The sequence below is a fragment of the Lissotriton helveticus genome (genome assembly GCF_964261635.1).
Source record: "Lissotriton helveticus chromosome 1_1 unlocalized genomic scaffold, aLisHel1.1 SUPER_1_unloc_12, whole genome shotgun sequence".
NCBI classification, from domain to species: domain Eukaryota; kingdom Metazoa; phylum Chordata; class Amphibia; order Caudata; family Salamandridae; genus Lissotriton; species Lissotriton helveticus.
The window spans coordinates 1,219,479-1,239,854 of record NW_027611651.1 but is presented as its reverse complement, the minus strand read 5'-3'; the positions used below and the strand labels follow the sequence as shown (position 1 = coordinate 1,239,854).

Sequence of the window (20,376 nt, the reverse complement as noted above, 5' to 3'; positions counted from 1 at the left end):
AGTGACAGGAGTTTTTGTGGGAAAGGAACCAGTGGAATTATTAGGAACATCGGAGGTAGAGGAGGTTTTTGTGACAACAGACAAGTTACCAACCACTTTGGCAATTCTGTTGAGATTCCACCAGAAACCACCCTCAACTTGTACAGCATTTCCCACAATCTTAACAACTTTCACAGGAGGCCCAAACTTGCTTTCCCCTTTGCTGACATGGACAGATTTCTTAATCCTCTATGTTCTATTACCATGGATTCATGGAATCCTGTTGTACTCACAGAGTGCGTTCTACTGTTTAGTCACTCTGGCTTAGACCATGACATGATCAGTTGTTTGTTCCTGTACTGCTAATCTGAATAAAGCCACTTCTATCAACAACCTCGTATCCCGTGGATTTCTACATAATTTTACTGGCGACGATGCGTGCTTGACACCCATAACATCCTTGGGACCTGCAAGGTTGTTTTTTTTTTCCCCTGAAGAGAGAAATGAGAGAGAGCTACGTTTCTGTCAAGAGTCTTCACTCAAACCCTCAATTTTGGCGAGTACTTCAGTGTTTTCTAACAATATATTCTACCATCTCCCACTGCCATCCTCAACAACAAGGAACAGCGAGTACATTCCTCCACTGATTCCGTCAACACCGAGACTTCACCAAAACTGTAAGAATTTCGTGTTCGTTTCCGTGTGTTTGACCTGTTGCCTTTCTACCTGAAAGTGAAGTCTTTCGGCTTCTCTGTGGAGTTTGCTTTGACTCGTGTGTTTCATATGTGACATTTGAAGCTCCTCTATCTTACATCAATGGCTACCTGCATTTTTCAAATAATATCTCTCTACGCTGTTTGTGCCTCCTCGAGCCTCACCTTCTATGTCGGAATCTCTCATTTCCAACGTTCTTGTTTCTTGAGAAGTGCGCAGTCCGTCTTCACGTTATTCTATGCACGTCATCTCTACGCACTGCTCTGTGCGCGTCATCTCTTCCTTGTGTTCTATCTCCTGATTGGACAAAAGAGGATCTTGTGTGCTGTCGGAGGTTTAGCGATTCAGATTGGACATTGTATACTGTACTTTGTGACGTCCTCGTTGCCCAGCGGCGAATTCCCCGTGCACATCGCTGATGCGCACAGCTTGACGAATTCCCTGTACTCATCGCTGATGCGCACAGCTTGCATTGTGTGACGTCGACGCTTCTTCCACGCATTCTCTATATACTTCGCTGATGTGCACAGCTTACGCTTTATCTCCACATTACAACGCACTTTGTCAACCTTTTCACCGCTGATGTGCACAGCATTCCATTTTACAGTACTATTGTCACAGCAAGTTTTAGAAGTGTTTACTTATTGTATACCATTTCCAGTGTTAAGTTCTTAACGTGTTATTCCACGCCTTTTCTGTTATTTATTGCTGTTTTTCTTTAAATTCTTTTTATTTGCATACAGTTAAGTAATATGTCTACCTTGCAATCTGTCCAGGTCTAGGCTTTATACCATCTTGTGTCAAAATGTGGCCAAGATACTCAACCTCAGTACACAAAAACTTACATTTCTCCAACTTCCAAAACACTCTCTTTTGTACCCCTTTTTATATCAAAGTTTTCTTTTTGCTTGGACTGGGCATGTAGAACATTACTCTTTACAATGGACATGAGATTTGAAACATCAGAACAAGACTTCATCCACTTGGACATCCACCCAGGACAAAACGAAGAGTTAGGTTTTCGACCTCTCATTAACTCAAACGGAGAGATCTTAGTAGAGGAGTGAGGTGTGGTCCTATAGAACCAAATCATGCTCTTCAAAGCTTTGTTGACCTCAACATTGTTACTCCTAGCCCATTTTACACAGTCGCCAATAACTCTGTTCATCCTCTCGACAAGACCATTCCCTTGAGGATGATAAAGTGAACTCTTGATGTGTTTAATACCTGAATTGGACAAAAATTCAACAAACTCATGACTCACAAATTGCTTCCCATTGTCGGAAACTAGTACTTCAGGAAAACCTTCCCTAGTCCAAACTTCACACATGAATTCAATTACACTCTTAGTATCAGCATCCCTTGTTAACTTATATTCTGGCCACTTGGATGCATAGTCAACTAAGACTAAAATGAATCTGGAGGACCCACTCAACACAGCATAAGGTCCCATAATATCAACGCCTAGTTTAGCCCAAGGACGATCGGGGCACTCAACCGGCATAAGAGGAGGAGCCCAAGTTTTGAGACTCTTATCTGAAGACTTGCAAATACAACAGTCCACAACAAACAGATCGATATCAGAATCCATCGCGGGCCACCAGAACACTTCACGAATTCTACGTTTAGTAAGTGAACAACCTAGATGACCCTCATGACCTTTCATAATGATGTCATTTCTAAACGCAAAAGGAGGAATGATCTTATCATTGCGAAGTAAAATGCCATCTTCAATGGAGATCTCATGGCCAACTTTAGAATAGGGTTGAAGGGAGGAAGACAAGACCTTCTCACGCGGCCAACCCAACTTAACAAAATTACAAACATCTTGCAGAACACTATCTTGTTCAAAAGCTTTTCTCCAGTCCGCTTCAGAACAAACTTGTAGTTGAGGGATGTCTACACAGGCAACAAAACAATCATCACAGTCTTCATCAATGAGACTAGAAAAGGAAATGTCAACATCATCATCGCACACAGGAGGAGCAAACCTAGACAAAAAATCTGCTCTCACATTTCTCCCACCAGCAATATACTCAACGTCAAAATGAAACTGCAAAAGTCTGGTCACCATCCTCAAAATCCTAGGTGTGCAACATTTAGTAATACCACCACCCAAGATGCTAACTAATGGTTTGTGATCAGTTTGGAGCAAGAAACGCTTGCCCCAAATGAACGGTCTAAACTTCTCAATGGCCCATGTGCATGCCAAAAGTTCTTTTTCTATCACAGAATATAGAATCTCAGTAGACCTTAAAACCCTGGATGCAAAACTGATAGTTCTTTCAAAACTTGCCTCACGTTGTGTCAAAACGGCACCGAGACCAACACGACTTGCATCAACAGTCAAACAGCACGGTAGAGCAGGGTCAAATGGCTTAAGAACAGAATCAGACGTTAGAGACCGTTTCACTTCTTCAAAAGCCTTAACGTATTCCTCACACCAAACAAACTTCACTCCTTTTTTTAACAAGTTACTAATAGGACGCACGATGGTCGCATAATGAGGAATAAATCTGGAGTAGTATTCACAAATACCTAGAAGAGATTTAACTCTAGTCTTGTCTGACGGTATAGGAGCATTAGAAATGGCATTTAAAAGTCCAGGTCTAGGCTTTATACCATCTTGTGTCAAAATGTGGCCAAGATACTCAACCTCAGTACACAAAAACTTACATTTCTCCAATTTCAATACTACACCATAATCCTGAAACAAATTCAGAACATTGTCAAGAATAGAGTCATGAGAAGAAACATCCTTCCCAAAAATCAAAACATCATCTTGGAAGACTGTAACCCCCTTAACTTTTTCCAAGATATTACTCATGACTCTCTGAAAAACCGACGCAGCCGAAGCTAGGCCAAAAGGCATACGTCGATACTGAAAGGTGCCCAAAGGAGAGATAAAGGCAGTCATGTGACGGGAATCAGGATGTAACTCAACCTGATGGTAGGCATTACCTAAATCTAGTTTGGTGAAAAATTTTGCTCCTTTGGTAGCTGCAAAAAGATCATTAATCAGGGGAAGGGGATGAGAATCAACCCAGATAACTTTATTTACCGAGCGAAGGTCAACACAGACCCTAAGCTTACCATCTCTCTTGCGAGCTACAACTAAAGGCGAAAGCCAAAGGGAAGACTCAGCAGGTTCTATCACACCATTCTCACACAACATCTCAAGTTCCCTCTTCAAATCGTTTCTGACACTGAAGGGTACACTACGAAGCTTAAGTCTAACAGGTGTCGACCCCTCTTTAACAATAATCTTGTGTTTGAACCCTTTTATTTTACCAAATTTGGAACTAAAGACTGAGGGAAATTTGCATTCAAGCATTTGTAAGTAATCGGAACATGTAGCGATAAAAACTTGTTCCTTCGCACCAGGTTTAAGTGTCATACCAAAAAGATCTTGATGGAACCAACCCAAAATGTTGAGACCTTTGATTGAAACATAAATTTTCCCTCTTATCTTTCTCCCCTGGAAACATAAAATGTCTTCAAAATATCCAAGGAGATTAATTTTTCTTCCTTCGTAGGACACAGGAGTACGGTCTGGAGGAAGTAGAGGTTGTTCATCGTTCCATGTATTGTCAAAAAGTTCTTTATCTATCATAGTGATCTTTGCACCTGAGTCGGCCAGAAGTTTCAAAATTTTACTGCCAATAGCAATATCAATAATAGGATCGACACAAGAGTCAGGATCACCTTCAATAATAGATTCTTCAGAACACTCAGTGACAACACCAATAGTTATTTCTGATTCTGAGGAGGAATCAGAATCAACAACACCAACAACAGGTTTATGGGAACTGTTTTTGTTTTTCAACTTCAAACAAACTTTTGCAAAGTGACCAATCTTTTTGCAGTAGTTACAAACTATACTAGAAGCAGGACAAGGAGATCCTTTTTTGTGTTGCGGATTACCACACCTTATACACATTTGAGAATAAGTTGAAAATTCTGACTTATTTAAAACTTTCCCTTTAGTAGAGTTAAACATAGATTTCTTTTTGTTGAATTTAGAAGAAGAATTTAAACTTAAAGCGTTTATAGGTTCAATTACTTTATCTTCTAGTTCTTTAAGAGAAACCATGGATGTTTCTACGCTTTTAGCTAACTTGATGGTGTCATTTAGAGAAGGGTCACTCATGGCTAACAACTTTTGTCTAATGTTTTTATCCTTACAATGACAAACAAATTGATCCCTAATAAGTTGTTCATTGAAATTTTCAAATTTACATTCAGATGCTAATCTCCGCAAAATAGAAATGTAAGCATCAATGTCTTCAGAATCAGCTTGTTTTCTCTTAAAGAAAGTATGTCTACGAACCATTAAATTAGGTTGTTTATCAAAACGAGTCTTAAGTTTCTGTATAGTATCGCTGTAATCATCAGACACAACACCTTCAATAATAGGTAAAGCAGGGAGATGCTTAAAAACAGACCTGCCCTCAAAGCCCAATGAATGTAAAAGAAGACACTTCTTCCTTTCGGGGCGAAACTTAGATGCTCCAATCGCTCCTAAGTAATTTTCAAATGCATCATGCCAAATTTCCCACCTAATTGGAGGTTCACCAGGGGTTTCTAAGAAAGGGGGAGGTGGATTGACAGATTGCAAGGTAGACATATTACTTAACTGTATGCAAATAAAAAGAATTTAAAGAAAAACAGCAATAAATAACAGAAAAGGCGTGGAATAACACGTTAAGAACTTAACACTGGAAATGGTATACAATAAGTAAACACTTCTAAAACTTGCTGTGACAATAGCACTGTAAAATGGAATGCTGTGCACATCAGCGGTGAAAAGGTTGACAAAGTGCGTTGTGATGTGGAGATAAAGGGTAAGCTGTGCACATCAGCGAAGGATATAGAGAATGCGTGGAAGTAGCATCGACGTCACACAATGCAAGCTGTGCGCATCAGCGATGAGTACGGGGAATTCGTCAAGCTGTGCGCATCAGCGATGTGCACGGGGAATTCGTCGCTGGGCAACGAGGACGTCACAAAGTACAGTATACAACGTCCAATCTGAATCGCTAAACCTCCGACAGCACACAAGATCCTCTTTTGTCCAATCAGGAGATAGAACACAAGGAAGAGATGACGCGCACAGAGCAGTGCGTAGAGATGACGCGCATAGAGTAACGTGAAGACGGACTGCGCACTTCTCAAGAAACAAGAACGTTGGAAATGAGAGATTCCGACATAGAAGGTGAGGCTCCAGGAGGCACAAACAGCGTAGAGAGATATTATTTGAAAAATGCAGGTAGCCGTTGATGTAAGACAGAGGAGCTTCAAATGTCACATATGAAACACACGAGTCAAAACAAACTCCACAGAGAAGCCGAAAGACTTCACTTTCAGGTAGAAAGGCAACAGGTCAAACACAAGGAAACGAACACGAAATTCTTACAGTTTTGGTGAAGTCTCGGTGTTGACGAAATCAGTGGAGGAATGTACTCGCTGTTCCTTGTTGTTGAGGATGGCAGTGGGAGATGGTAGAATATATTGTTAGAAAACACTGAAGTACTCGCCAAAATTGAGGGTTTGAGTGAAGACTCTTGACAGAAACGGAGCTCTCTCTCATCTCTCTCTTCAGGGAGAAAAAAAAAACCAACCTTGCAGGTCCCAAGGATGTTATGGGTGTCAAGCACGCATCGTCGCCAGTAAAATTATGTAGAAATCCACGGGAGACGAGGTTTTTAATAGAAGTGGCTTTATTCAGATTAGCAGTTCAGGAACAAACAACTGATCATGTCATGGTCTAAGCCAGAGTGACTAAACAGTAGAACGCACTCTGTGAGTACAACAGGATTCCATGAATCCATGGTAATAGAACATAGAGGATAAACACAGGTAGGAGAACTATTTATAACAAGAGGTAATACACAGAATACTACAAGTTCCTTTTGTAAAAATGTTGGTACATTTAGCAGAAAAAATTAGAAGACAGAATGCACTCAACTATACCTCGAACAAGAAGCCAGGTGCTTTGAAATTCCGTTTAACTGTATCCACACTTAAAACACCCGCCTAGGGGCACCCTGAGTAACTACAACCTTAGACACCTTGTCCCAGACCCACCTGGACACCCAGTGATCTGTAAATTGTGCCTGTGTGAAACAACCTAACTAGGAAATTGTAGCTTACTGATCATCATCGGGGCCCTGTCAAGGATGGAGAGACTGAAATGCTCTGTCATGTACTTTCGACGTACCATAACTATAAGCGGATGTTGGCAATGTCCAACCCAGTGGCCCATACTCCATGGTGTACACATGGCCACATTGTGGTGGGGTTTCTGTGCCATTGCGGCCTGGTAAATTCACCAATCTCCATTTAGTGGAACGTCTTAAGGAAATGTTTAGTACATCATTGACTGAGTCTACTCAAAAAGGGGAAAATACGATCATAAGTATGGGGGAGTGCTTGCATTGTTCAACACTCCGTCCATCATCCCCTTTGGTTTTGTTTTGTTCGCCCTAAGTTGGCAGGGTATGTCCAGACGTGGGCCCCTTGCTTACTTTGCCACTGGATTCAAGCTAGCCTGGCTGATGACGGCTGATTAGCCAGAAACCGGTCCCAGGATGCTTGTTTCCGGTCCAGGGAAGACATGGCTTGGCAGTTCGGGCTGGACTATTCCCATGAGGCACAGGGTCAGACTGATTTGCATATGGCTATGTCTGAACTGGGGTGGCGGAGTGAGCTAAAGAATAATGATGAATTAAACCCAGATCAGTTGATTGGGGTGAGTGCTTGCATTGTTCAACACTCCGTCCATCATCCGCTTTGGTTTTGCTTTGTTCGCCCTCAGTTGGCAGAGTATGCCCTGACATGGGTCCCTTGCTCACTTTGCCACTGGATTCAAGCTAGCCTGGATGATGACGGATGATTAGCCAGAAACCGGTCCCAGGATGCTTGTTTCCGGTCCAGGCACGACATGGCTTGGAAGTTTGGGCTGAACTGTTCCCATGAGGCACAGGGTCAGACTGATTTACATATGGCCATGTCTGAACTAGGGTGGCGGAGTAAGCTAAAGAATAATGATGGATTAAACCCAGATCAGTTGACTGGGGCGAGTGCTTGCATTGTTCAACACTCCGTCCATCATCCCCTTTGGTTTTGCTTTACTCCTTGGAGTGCAGCAAGTTGGCAATCAAAGTCTTGTTTCGATCATGATTACTGGACTATTTATACTTCACATAATTGCCTGCGTTTACACTATGGCATACATTTCCCTTAAAACAGCAGTCTACAGACAGTATTCCTTGTGAGAACTAGTTGGCACTGAAAGTCAATGCACCATTCTATTGTGAGGTAACTTCAAATCTGTTTATCCTGAATTTTTTTAATGGATCAATATTGCTGATTTTTCTTTATTCCCACAACCTACAGGTGGTGTAATTGTTTCAATTTTCATTAGTAAATCCCATCGCAAAAGACATTGCTACCTGCGCCTGATAATAGTATTTATGAAAAGTACGGGCAATTTGTGAGAAAACATTTAACACCACAAATTCCTTCTCTGCTGCCTTTCTTCTCAGTCCACTTTACTTTCTCTCCTTACATGTCTCTCACAAATGTGTTCCCTCTTCTATCCTTTTCGCCTTATTCCCTCACTCTAGTGGTCCTTCATGCTCTTACTTTCTCTTTCTAGGTTCTCACTTTCTTTCTCCCGTATTATCTCACTATTTTCATTTAATCTCTTCCTCTTTTTCAACAGCCTTTTTTTCTTTCAATCTTGTTTTTTCTCTCACTCATTTTAATCTTGCTTTTACTTTTTATGTCTCACTGTCTGTTGTATTTTCGCTCTCTTGATCTTGTTCTCTTCTGCTACCTCTGCTGCTCTTTTTATCCCTCTGTTCTTCCCTCATCCTCATCTTTGTCTCCTTTTATCTCTCTCTTTATTTTTGCCTTATTTGCTCTTTTTCTCATTCATTGTCTGCATCACCCTCTTTCTTTCCTCTTTTAAACTCTGTTCTCTGATACCTTTGGGTTTCCTCTTGCTCTCCCTTCTCATCTTTCTCACTCTCCACCCTACTTGCAGAGTGTGCACCTTTAAGCACTCTGAATAAGGGGGACATCATATCTGACAATCTCTGGCTGATATCCATCATCTGACAAATTCTAAATGCTAACCTTTGACTTTTTCACTCTCTTCTATAATTCCCTTGAGTTTGCGGTCACTTTCATGTTAATGTGTTTCTCTTTTGCTCTGGTTCTTACCCTATTTCATTCTCTCATGATATTTCGCACTTCGTTTTCACATTCTCTTAGTCTATCTTTCTATCTCTTTTGCTATTTTGTTCACACATAAGACTACCAGATTTTGAAAACAACAAAAACTAAAAGAAGGACAACTATTTTACATCAATTTAGGGGTATGGGATGGCAGTGCGTATCAACATCGAAACGCCAAGGAAATAAATAAATTGCTATTTTAAACACCGTTTCATACCTGCTAATTAAATTGCTTTCTGATAACAGAAACTAGCCAGTCCTCCTTTGGAATACATAAAAAATGTGCCTCTTTCAGCTAGCCCTCTATGAAAACAGGGACACAAGACAAATTTCTTGAAATTTGAAAAACTGGGGTTGTCCTGTTAAATCTGGGGCACCTGGTCACCCTAATCACACACACACACACACACTTCATAACCTCCTTTGTTTCTCCTGTGCTGTTTCTGTTTTTCTACAACATTCACTCTTTTTTATATACCCATTGTCTCTCTTGCTTTGGTTTCTTCTATATATTCTCTGCATAGCAGGTTTCAGAGAGGCCCTTCCGGATCGCAGAGTTGAAAGGGTCTTATCTAATGTATGGTTCATATGAGGGCAGATGGAGTCACATCAGGGCACATAAATGTAAACAGCCCAGTGCAACCAACTCTCAGGGCACCGAAGGTTAGGCGTCAAAGTGCAAAATGCTCCTAGGACAGAGCACATGGGCACATCTATTGTTAGTGCAGCAGGCACAGTGGCACCAGGGCTGAAGAAGTGGTAAGAGCTCACTGAAGCCTACCCTATGCCCACAGGAGCAGCCATCATTAGTGAAGCAGGTGCAGGGAAGCTCACCAAGGTGCTATTTCTGTAATCAGATGTAGGATAGATATATAGGCAATCACCGTAGCATGCAAGGCCGTCTGTCTATCTGATCGGATAGACGGCCTTGCATACCCGAGGAGACTACACGCTAGTACTTATCAAAGGCAATAATCCTTACAAGATTTTATCTGACTGGATGCGATGGTGATTACCAGCCTATTGATATTGCATCTCTTAATAAGAGTAAGCGACTTGGTGTTCTTCAATAAGACTATTTCAATATGGATTGAAGGCATTAAATAAATCATGAATGTACCAAACCGATTGCCTATATATCTATACTACATCTGATTACAGAAATAGCACCTTGGTGAGCTTCTATAAAAACTATTCCAACCCTGATGAAGTCCATGTTGGACGAAACGAGTTGGCTGGGGTGATGCATTTGAGTACAAATAAAGAATACATTGAAAAAAAGAAATCTCAAGACCCTGCGCTGTATTTTCTGATTTGGTGGATCTTATAATATTTTGTATAGTTTGCAAATGAAATGAGGTTTAATTACATGCTTGAGTATAATAAAAGAATCTTGTAATAACTGTATGCTCCTTTTCAGAATTTGAGAATCCGAGTCAGGATAAGGCACACGCAAACCCCAAATTTAAACTGTGGTCACCCCCTGGTAGCATGGCACAGAGCAGTCAGGCTTAATTTACAGGCAATGTGTAAATATTTGTGCAACACTTCAAACAGTAAAACAGCATAAACAGGACACAAAATCAACACCAGGATAGAAAAATGGAGCTCAGTTTAATTAACAAATCGCAACCCAAACGACAAAAATCCAATCAGTAGAACCAGAGATATGAATGTTTAAAGAATAAACTTCTATATAGCACCTAAAAACATAAAGCGCCAACCTAGGCAATCTGGTCATGCTGGACTGGGTCAAAGTCAAAAGTTCAAGCTGATCACGATGGAGCGCGAATTAGATTGAGCCCCAGAATAGTTCAGCATAAGGTTTACCCTCTCAAGTTTTGAGCCAAGAGCCCTGATCGAATTGGAGAGGGTCGCGGGGAGTAAGGAGAGTGTTGATGGCGGTGGTGGACATGGCACGAAGAGCAGGCTGAGTGTCGCAGGCGGTAGGGCTGGAGCTTTGTGTTGGTGGTCTTCCAGATCAATTGATGCTTTCCCTGCAAGGAGATAGGCGGCAGGGGCTCGCGCAGAAGTTCCATGCGAACAGTGGGATTCTGGTGCGAATTGTCTCATTTGCAGTCAGGAAGAGTTCAAAAGCTTGATTTAGGAGCCCACTGAACCACATCAAGGGTCTAGGGCCTGGGAAGCACCATTTGGGAGCAAGGAACGCACTGAAGACTGGTCCTGGAGTTGCTTGGGAGCTTGTTTTGTGCCGGAGGCTCAGATCAGGAGGCCAACAGACTAGCCCTCTGAGTCACTCGGGGATCCCGGGTTCAAGATAGAGTTGCAGGCCTAGATATTCTTCCCCAGACATGAGTGCAGCAGGCCAGTAAAGCAGGGCGCAGTTCCTTATAGAGCAGCAGTCCACCAAAGTGGCACTCCTTGTAGCGGCACAGTAGTCCTTCTTCCTGGCAGTGTCCCCAGCTCCAGAAGTGTACTGAAGTGGTGGCGTCCAATGTCCTTCTTTCATACACAGTTGTGCCTTTGAAGTGGGCAGAAACTTCTAGAGGCATACCTTTAAAGTATACAGATGCCCTACCATCCCTGCCCTTGTTCCGGACTAACTACAGGAGGTGTGCAGTTCTTTGTGTTGACTGTATGGAAGAGTCTGTGGCCCGCACTCCTTGTTTCTATTCTTTTTAATCCAATGGTAGTCTTTAGGGGGAGCAATCCTGGCTTACGCTGCGTCCTGCAGCGCCAAGTAAACAATGAAACAACCGCTGATATGGATGATATCAGTCCCAGGATGCATCACGCCTTGTAGGATGAAAAAATCCTCTTAAACCAAATTTAATGAATGTCCCATACTTTTAGTGTTTGAAAAATTAGGTTGTAGAACGAGGTAATTCCAATTTTCAAATGTGTGCATAATGCCCAATTGCATGTCGAAATTCCCAGTTCCTTTAACAATGATGAAAAGCTTGACCCAATGCATTTCGGGCCGTACCGGCCCTTCGTCAGGGGTTCTGTTCTAAAAAATGTTAATCAAAAGATTTGCCATCAGTATGCTATAAACTCTTTAACACAAGCAACATTAAACACCTTATATGTCAGCCATGTAAATTGTCCCATAAACAACGCTTTCCCTCTAAAAGCGTGAAGTAACGCTGTATTAAAGGCAATTGGGCATTATCCTACAAGTCGTGATGCATGCTGGGACTGATATCATCCATATCAGCGGTTGTTACGTTCTTTGTGTTGAGACACCACAGAGCCTATTCAGACCCTCCCTCGTATCCTGCCAGTGATGTCTCGTGCAGTGGCAGGCTTGAGACATGTTTTAAGGGCTACTTAATTGGGTGGCACACGCAGTGCTGCAGCCCACTAGTGGCATTTAGTTTACAGGCCATGGGCACATGTAGGGCTACCTAACTAGGGCCTTGCAAGTAGGATAAATATTCTAAATAGGCAGAAGTATATGTGACCATGTTTTAAGAAGAGAACACACGCACTTTAGCACGGATTAGCAATGGTAAAGTGCACAGAGTCCCAAGGTCAACAAAACAAATTTATCAAAAATTAGTAGGAGGAAGGCATAAAGTGTGGGGATGACCCTGCAAAAAGGGCCAGGTCTAACACAATCCCCTCCAGCCTAACGACAGGGGAGTTTAATCAATACCTTGATAGACTTTCCTGCTTAGGCGATAGAACGTGGACAGTGGCCCTCTACTTCAGAGGCACTCATCAGTTCTATGCCCCTTTGAACTCAATTGGATACCTCTATCTACACTCTCCTGAGCCACTGAACTGACCCACGGGAAACTCTTCTCCTCATCTGTGCAGCACCTAACATTAACTTGTTCACAGATACACTCCAGTTGGCAGACAGTACCACCATGTGATCTGGCTCGTTACACCCCTTGGATCAGACTTTTGTCCCCAACCCAAGGAAAACTCTGTGAATTAAGACAGCAACCAACAGAGGCCCCTGACAGCTGTCAGCTGACAAAACCATCAAAGACAAACGGGTACGTGGCAATACACAGATGAATAGACCAAAGGATTCCATATAAACCATGCTAGCACTACCTCCCATAAAAGGACACCACCGATGTGGAAATTGCATCTCATGCTTGAGTACCATCGAAGGAGATAAATTTGAATACAGAGGTAAAGGTATCATACATGAAGAATTCACAAATTGCAATAGTACCAAAGTAATATATTGTGTAATATGCCCATGCCAGCTTGCATACGTAGGTAAAACAACTCAGGCAGTAAAAAAGAGGATCACTCGACACAGATCAAGAATTAAATGCAAATCCAGAATGCACCCATGGTACATCATTGCGAAGAAAAAAGAGATGAGACACAAGACATAAAATGGACAGTCCTAAAACAAGTCAAAGGAAGTTGCACTGATTCCATACTATCGCGCTTCGAAGCAGAAACCGATCCTACGTCTGGGCACAACCGACAATGGACTCAACGAGAAGAGAGAACTAATGCATTCCATATGAGCAGCCAACTACATACAGACCCTCCAGGATTTCGCGGCAAACCGCGAAATCTGCACTTTAGTAAAAATGCCGGAATTTTTACAAAAGTGCCCAGGAATGCAGGGACTTCAACGGGGTAAAACAGTGGCAAAAGGAGACCGTGGGAATTAAGAACAATCTGCACAAGTGTGATAAAAGAGCTAGGAAGTGTAGATAGGTAGAAGAAAATGGCATGGAGTGAAATCAAGAGTAGCCAGCTTGGTATCTGGCAATATAAATATATATTATGTTATGTAACCTCCCCCAGTTTGTACAAATTAAAATTAGGCCATATCCTAGGTTGCTCAAGGTTTACATGTTTCATTCTATGTCGCGGAAGCAGTGCTTTAATTAAAATGCTACATTTAATTTATCGCTACAGACATATTGAAGATATGAGAATTAAAATTCGGAATTATGAAAAAGTCAAAGTGAAAAATAAAATAATGAATTGTTAAACCAAGTACCTGGTTGGAAATTTGAAGCTAATGTCTGAAATTGCGAACTTTTCTGAAATCAAATATTGTAAAGGTGTTCTGATATCTGAATTGATTGATTCCCTAATTAGGAATACAATTAATTCATCAGCTTCTGATTGATTCACTCAACTCTGACTGATAGTTTTAAGGCCATACCTGAAGATTATAATGCTCTAAGACCTCCTTTTCTAATCAGGTTCCAGCCCTCTGTCTTGGCGTAAATTCAACAGACTCTTAATAGACAGGTGAAAATTGACCATGACCATATTTCAGAATGTTGGATATTGCCTAATATGAAAGAAAAAAGTATTTTGGTCATTAGAATTATAGAAGACTCAGGCGGTGCTGTTCTAAGTAATAATATGGTCCGTTGCATTCTGTACTTTGTAGTGTAATGTGATTTTTTTTAACTTACCACGGATTTACCTATTAAAAAAACTTTCAAAATTCACCATTGTATTAATGTCCCACTCTTAGGGCATTATATACACTTGGACCATATGAAAGTCCTACTTTTTGGGCCTGGGTGGGGGTTTTAAGACTTTTATGGGGGCATAGCCTGGGTCTACTGGGTAGGAATGTTTATGGAAATGGTGAGGTTTAGGGGTATGGGATAATTAGGGAGATGCGGAATAGTTGAAGGAAGTGGAGGAATTGGGTCACCAGAATACATTGGGTGGACTTGGGGACAGTGTGAGTGCTTTGAGTGGGGTCAGGTGGTGGAATGAGGTCATAGGTTGGAATGGATGTACAAGGAGGAATAGGGGCAGGTGTGCTGGAAGCACTTGTGTCAGAGGAGGTATTAGACCTCCCTGTGTGGCAGACAAGGCAGAGAGCATATCTTCCAGGATGTCAACCAATTTAGAAAGTTGCTGAGTTAGATTTGCTTTAATACAGTAGGAAATTGTGGCTCGTTGTGTGATTTCAGGCAAATATTTAATTTCACTAAGGTAGGTTCTGGAATGCCATTTCCTATGGGATGCTCTGCTACCAGAATTGAAAAAGGGGGGGGGGGGGGAGATACCCTATAGTTTGTGATAGGGACCGGGTTCAAGAACAAGCAACAACAAAATGTCCCTCTATTACCATATAATTATATGTACATAATAGGACAGAGAAACGTATGAGCACCCACAGTGCTAAGTCATCAAATCTATAATTGTTGTGTCAGCCAACACTAAAGTAATAACCACGTATTCCAAAAAACAAGTTTGATATACATAAGATTTATCTTGACATTTATTGAAAAATATGCAGGTTTAAAAACAATTTATTCTTAAAAATAAATATAAAACATAGGTATATAAACAATGACAAACAATTTAAAATGCAATTTGTTACAGAAAACAGAAGTCGACGCAGCGTTTCGGTGAAATTTGATTGATAGATCACCTTCCTCAGGACAGTTTTCTCACTGTATAACCTAAATTTATATACAGCGTATCTGTGTGGGACTCCTTTTCAAATTTTCAAAATCGCTCACACTGGGTATCAGTTATAGTTATCATTCTGGTTTAGGGACTTTGGATGTAGCCACCGTTGTTTAGAATAGTAGTTTCTTTAAAATGTCATCTTAAAATATGGTCTGTGTTCCAAAAGCCTGATAGGGTCTAATGGGCAGTTGCGATCGGATGCCTCCCACAATCGAGACGTCACGGTCGGTATGATTTATTTGCGACCTGTATGGAGTGTCTTTAATTCTTTTCTCCAGTTGGTTTTGTTGTATCTACATTCTTTTCACTCCGGGACTGTGGATGTATGCAGGGAGGCCGCTAGCTGAATACAAGGCACTGCTGAGATGATCTACTAAAAAAGTGAAAAGAATGTAGATACAACAAAACCAACTGGAGAAAAGAATTAAAGACACTCCATACAGGTCGCAAATAAATCATACCGACCGTGACGTCTCGATTGTGGGAGGCATCCGATCGCAACTGCCCATTAGACCCTATCAGGCTTTTGGAACACAGACCATATTTTAAGATGACATTTTAAAGAAACTACTATTCTAAACAACGGTGGCTACATCCAAAGTCCCTAAACCAGAATGATAACTATAACTGATACCCAGTGTGAGCGATTTTGAAAATTTGAAAAGGAGTCCCACACAGATACGCTGTATATAAATTTAGGTTATACAGTGAGAAAACTGTCCTGAGGAAGGTGATCTATCAATCAAATTTCACCGAAACGCTGCGTCGACTTCTGTTTTCTGTAACAAATTGCATTTTAAATTGTTTGTCATTGTTTATATACCTATGTTTTATATTTATTTTTAAGAATAAATTGTTTTTAAACCTGCATATTTTTCAATAAATGTCAAGATAAATCTTATGTATATCAAACTTGTTTTTTGGAATACGTGGTTATTACTTTAGTGTTGGCTGACACAACAATTATAGATTTGATGACTTAGCACTGTGGGTGCTCATACGTTTCTCTGTCCTATTATGTACATATAATTATATGGTAATAGAGGGACATTTTGTTGTTGCATGCTCTGCTACCAGGCCATCTTTGATGGGAATCTCAGAACCTTTACTAAATCAAATGGAGGATTGCATTTTCAAGGAATAACAGCCTTCATCTGTGGGCTGCTTCCTCTGTTCCATATCCCAGGTTGCCTATTTCAAAGCGGAATACTCTGCTAAAACAGTTTCCATTGATAGAAGGCTGAAAATGGATGATTATGAGTAAAATAAAGTGCCTCAAAAATGCCGCTAAATTGCCATATTTTTGCCGCTAAATTTCCATATTTGTGCGGCTAAATGTACTAATCCATGCCGCTAGATCCTGGGGGGTCTGTACATAACACACAGCACAATATGCATGTAACATATGAACTGATAGTTTTTCACTAGGTCATGATGAATTGCCACTGATCCTCCAGACTATGAGGCAACAAACCTGTCGATCCCTTAAGAGTTCCATTACTTCAGATAGTCGTCACTCTTCCTTTTAACTAGGGGTGGAGCCAACCTGAATAAAAGTCATTCTTTGGACTACCCAACCTGTTTTAATCACTTTCCATTACACCACATATACACTTTTTAGGTCCCTTACCTCCACTGCACCAAACGGAAAGGAACAAAAGATCTCTGCCAAAGAGCCCCTCTTCAGCATCTTCAGGTCAAAACCTCAGGGGGGATGAAATGTGGTTGGGAATTAAAAGATAATTCCAATTTCAAATCTGTGTACCCTTGACTAAAGTATAAGCTAAGGTTTATTCTTGAAAAAAGGTTTCAAGTCTTATTCTGTGGAAATTAAAATACTTGCCCATGATCACATCATTTGAAATCAATTTAGGGGTCAAGAGCATTATAATTAGGTTGAGTAGATTATTTGAGTAACTAGTCCTACAAGTCTTCTAACATTTTTAAGATTTTTCGAGGCCTGTGTGGGACTCGACTGTACCAAACAGGATGTGAGAGGCCCCAACACGGATAATCTCAGCTGCCTGCTAATAAATTATCATAACGACTCAAAGTAACTAAAGTCTGCTAACTTGGAGCGCAGCCCGCCGCAGCACTGGGCAAACCGCAGGAGAGTGAGAAGCTGAGGCAAACAGGATGTCATTTTTTCAAAAGGCTTCAGCTTAGCTGCTAGCTCCCTAAAATAATTTAAATCAATTTTATTGTAGGCAATATGCCTGATCTGTTCTTAAGAAAAGCTATGCAAAAACATACGGTCGGATGTATTTATTGTGGAAAGCATATGTTAAAAGTGCCTAGGGATATAATATAGGGGAATTGCTATTACATGGCATGTCCAGATCAGCCAAATTAAAAGATGCTCATGGGGACACATTTGTGTCAAAAACATCATTTATGGATGCGGTCAGCAATGGGTAAAGTCGGTGGTTACAGTGGCCCAGGAGAAAGGTAAGAATGTGCAACTTGAGATTTGGCGACTACGGCGGCATTCAGAATCATGCCTGAATACTCCAAAAGCAGCCCGCCGGTGCCTGAGGAATCGCCAGTTCTGAGTTGCAAGCTGCAACAGTCTTTAGTCTACAGACCTGAGGACGTGTGACTGGGAGCCCCAAGGCCACGACGAGCCTCCAACAGCCTGGTCGCAGCGCATTGGATTTATTTAGGCATTTTTTGATAGCACATTCTTTACCCAGAGGTGTCAGAGGGCTTTACAATAGAGCGAAGTATATAAGATTAGATATTATGGCAACATATTTACAGAGTATAAATCCGCTAAAAATTACACAATGCAAACTAAGGTGGAGCGATTCAGGTTCCAAAAAAACACATTCCACAATTTAAGCGTAAGGACAAACTATTTCTCCAGTGAGGAACACGAAACAGTCAGAGTTATTGGTCGCCGTGTCTTTGGAAGAGAAGAGTTTTAAGGTCCTTTCGGAAGATGCGGAAAGAGGAGGCGGTGCAGAGGTACGGAGGAAGTGAGTTCCAAACTCTGGTCGCACAGGGCCTCCAGTCTGGGCAGGTTTATTGTTTTGACCCTGCCCCCACTTTCCCTGACTCCCCACCCACAGACCCCACCCCTAAACCCAGATCCCCCTACTCACAGACCACACCCCCAAACCCACAGGCCCCGCCCCTTTGCAGTTCCCAACCTAAGTTCTGTGGTGGGTAGTAAGAATGCCGCAGTGGTGCCGCCGCCAGCGAGAGCGCAGCTGGGCCCGGCCGGACCCTCCCCCGGCAGAGGTGCATTCACACCCACAGGCCCCGCCCCCACATTCACTGACCCCGCCCCCACAGACCCTGCCCCACACCCACAGGCCTCCCCGGCAGAGGAGGGCGCATTCATGCTCCCTCTCGAAATAACCATTCAATGCCCCCAGGCTGGGCGGGGTTATTATTTTGACCCCACCCTCTCATTAACTGACCCCGCCCCCACTTTCCCTGACTCCCCACCCACACCCACAAACCCCGCCCCTCCCACCCACAGACCACACCCCCAAACTCACAGGCCCCACTCATTTGCAGTTCCCAACCTAAGTTCTGTCGTGGGTGGTAAGAATACCACCGCGGTGCCGCCGCCAGCGAGAGCGCAGCTGGGTCTGGCTGGACCCGGAAGAGGAGGAGCATTCACACCACAGGCCCCTCCCCCACACACAGGCCCCGCCCCCACATTCACTGACCACGCCCCACAGACCCTGCCCCACAACCACAGGCCGCGTCCCCGGCAGAGGAGGCGCATTCCCACCCACAGACCCCGCCCCACACCCACAGGCCCCACCCCCACATTCACTGACCCCGCCCCCACAGACCCTGCCCCCTCGGACCCCGTCCCCACTGACCCCGCCCCCGGCAGAGGAGGCGCATTCTGACCACAGGCCCCGCCCCCACATTCACTGACCCCGCCCCCACAGACCCCGCCCTCACCCACAGGCCCCGCCCCCAGCAGAGGAGGGCGCTTTCCAACCCACAGGCCCCGCCCCCACTGACCTCGCCCCCAACAGAGGAGGGCGCTTTCATGCGCAGTCTGGAAATAACCATTCAATGCCCGCAGGCTGGGCAGGTTTATTTTTTTGACCCCGCCCACATATCCGCTGACCCCGCCCACTGACCCAGACTGCGCTCCCGCATACACAGACCTCGCCCTTACCCACAGGCCCCGCCCCCTCACGTTCAGGCTCCGCCTATCCTCACAGGCCCCGCCTCCTTGCAGTTCCCAGTCTTTAATGCTCTTGGACCGCTGCCTCGAGGCCGTTTCTTACCTTAAATCTTTTGTGTGTTCGCTCTGAGAGGCGGCGAGGGAGGAGCAGCCCCGAGGGGGGCAGTGGAGCCCGGTGGAGGGGGCCCTGAGGGGGGTAGGGGCAGTGGAGCCTGGCGGAGGGGAGGGGACACCCTGAGGGACTCGGGCTCTGGAGGCGCCGCCGGTGTACTATCGATAGAGCCACCCCATCTGTCTTTACACCCCCCGCGTTTCCACGCATGCGCATAATTATGCGCATGCGTGGAAACCCCATGTCTTGGCTGCATGTATTTTGAAGCACCCCACTCTACTGCCCGTGTACTGCGCATGCGTGTGATTACACGCATGCGCTTTCAAGATCCAGCGGCGAACACTGCTCCTGCTCGAGCAGCCTTAACCCCATAGCTGCCAGCCAAGGGCTGCAGCTGAAAACAGAGCAGAAGGAGCCAGGCAGCGGCTGCACAGCTCTCTGACACAGGAAACTAAAGGCAGAGGGCGCTGGCAGCTCAGAGCGAATGAAGCATCAATTGTATTTATTAATAGCAGCCACAGCAGGTCAGCTGCACCGGGCTCAGGGAGGTGCACTGGCAGGGAGAGCTCTGTCAATATCATACTATCCTGCTGACTTTCAAAGGGCCTGCTCCATTAGGACCGGAGGATCACGGGTCAACTGGTGGCAATGGAATATTGATATAGCTTCTATAGCTGCCACCCGGGCACTCAGCATGGTTTGCAGTGACTGCTAGGAGTCAGTGAGCTTACAGAGAGCCCCCTTTTCGGTCACAGGCTGCTCTGAAGACAGGCAGTATCAC

The 20,376-nt window shown here is 43.4% G+C and overlaps 2 protein-coding genes across 2 annotated transcripts in view; both read right to left on the bottom strand.

The window, feature by feature from the left end:
- The window catches only part of LOC144805503 (uncharacterized), a 1,226,074-nt gene that overhangs the window by 167,286 nt on the left and 1,038,412 nt on the right, over positions 1-20,376 (bottom strand). The gene's annotated exons all lie outside the window — the stretch shown is intronic.
- LOC144805494 (uncharacterized) overlaps positions 1-20,376 on the bottom strand; it is a 250,234-nt gene that overhangs the window by 79,268 nt on the left and 150,590 nt on the right. The window lies entirely within an intron of this gene.